Below are 2,328 nucleotides of genomic sequence, written 5' to 3' on the forward strand. Positions count from 1 at the left end.
CTGCACGGGACTTGCACTCTGTCTGCCTCTCTCTCTCCTCTGCAGACAGACTCCACACCTTGTCTGAGAAGAGTTGTCATCCGGAGGTTTTCTTTGCTTTTTTTCCTTCTGCTTTTTTTAAAAGAAGTTAATGTTCAGCTGCCAACCCGGGCGACAGACGGCATGCATTTTTCTGAGTCATGAGAAAGCTCCCTTGAAGGCAGCCATTATCTGCTCAGGCTGTTTAATCCTGTGGAGCGGGGGGAGGGCCTGGGCCTGGCGTGGGGCCGCTTTCATCCCCGAAAACTGCAGGATGAGAACTCGAGCTGTCACGGCAAATCTTTAGCCCCATCAGTGGGGCAACATTTCCAACGAAAATACCTGCCCCTCCTAATCCCCAGATTTCCTGCTCCTTCAAAGCCCTTGTGCTCACAGGGTCTGCCCCTCCACCCATGCTGGAGTTCACTAGGGGGCACCAGGCCAGCCAGAGGGCAAATGAGCTGCCTCCACCCCCCAGGGGTGTAACTGGTGAGGCCTGGTAGGCGGTATCAAACTGGACATCAAAATGAAAACAAATATTTGAATAGATCATTTCATCTGAGCATAGCTAAAGGGCCCAAGTTGTTGGGGGTTTTTTTTATTTATACTTTTTAACCCTCACCAAGGATATTTTTCAATTGATTTTAGAGAGAGTGGAAGAGAGAGGGAAAGACGGAGGGAAACATCGATGTGAGAGAGACATATTGATTGGTTGCCTCCTGCACGAGCCCTGAATGGGGTCAGGGATCAATTCTACATGGCCATGCTCTATCCACTGAGCCACACCAGCTAGGGCCTAAGTTGTTTTATCATCCGTTGTAAAAGCGGAATGGTGACGCCGTTATCATGTAGACAGGAGGAGACTCACGGGCGTATTTAAGATCATTCAGATATTCTGCCCACAAGTGAAACCCTATTTCCCCTGACGGCTGAGACCACAGCATCATTCCGTTCCTACGTCCGTGACAAACCCCCGACTCACTCGGGATTCCAGTCACTTGGTACCATCCCCGGGTACCGGGCAGCCGTTGTAACAACTGACCGAGCGTGTCCAGACGCCGCCGTGCGACAGGGTGACCTTTCATTCATTTCCCAGTGGGCTCACCTTTGTGTCTCAGGGCAAGTGAAGCAAGAGGAGGAGTGGGCGGGTCCCGTGTTTGTGTCGGAGGATTGCGTCAGATGAAAACAAATGGATTGTATGTGCCTCCTGCTTTTGCTCCTGCCTCGGCTTCTCCCCAGACTCCGTAAATCTTACTGGCAAGATGGAGTCAAGCTTCCTGTTAACTCTTGAACATGTCACAGCTCCGTGGGAGCAAAAACAAGTGGCACCCAGCTTGCTCACACATGGCCCCGGCAGCGGCAGGACCAGCCCTGAGGAATGAGGTGCGGCCTGGCCTGGGGACAAGCTGGAGCGGCCGACCGTGGAGGGCGGCCCGGAGCGCTGTCCATTGACGGCGTTTCCCTGCCCACACGTCTGACTCGCTCAGGAAAGATTGACAGGGGTGTTTGTTTGGAAGTCAGACTCCTGCTGTCCCCACTAGCACAGAGATTCCCGCACATCTCACTTGTTTCTAGAAACTTCAGTTACCTCTCTGATGAGGAGTCTGGCCCCTCTTCACATTCACCCCAAGTTTACAGAGGAGGTCATTTTCTAAAAATGTGTTAGGGCAATAAAAAATATCACTAGAGGGTGGGAGGAGGAGGAGGGAAAGCAGGAGGGAGAGAGAGAGGAGAGAGAGTGAGGCAGACACTAGCTCTCCCTGCTGGAATAATAGGCTTGAAATATGAGGAAGTTGACCAAGGGCCCAGGCCGTCCACAAACAGGTTAATACCCCTCCCTCCCCCCGTAGCTCTCCTCCCGGAACCAGCTTTGCTCCTTCACGTTCTCTATCGGCCTGGACACAAGAGGGCACGGGGCCACCTGTCATCCTGAGCTTGGAGTCATTTTGTTGTTGATTTGAGGACGTGCACATTTTAAAACATTTCATTCGTGCCTCTGCTCTGTTTTGTTGCTGTCTTTTGGGTTTGCTAGTGTAAAGACTGTAGTCCTGGCCTTGTCATTTCGTGAATAATTCTGAGAGAGAGAAACTACCCCAGGGCACCATCCTGAATATACAGTGTTGGCTCTCAGAGGGGAGTGGGGAGCTGCCCCCTCGCCCCTACCCCCGGGACATTGACAGTATCTGGAGAGTGGGGACGCTGCTGGTGTCTGGTGGGCAAAGGCCAAGGATGCTGCCAGACATCCTACAAGGCAGGCTCCGGACAGCCCTTCACATCCCCACAGAGAACTGTCTGGCCCGAGAGAGGGCC

The sequence above is a fragment of the Myotis davidii genome, unplaced genomic scaffold (assembly GCF_000327345.1).
Source record: "Myotis davidii unplaced genomic scaffold, ASM32734v1 scaffold170, whole genome shotgun sequence".
Lineage (NCBI taxonomy): Eukaryota > Metazoa > Chordata > Mammalia > Chiroptera > Vespertilionidae > Myotis > Myotis davidii.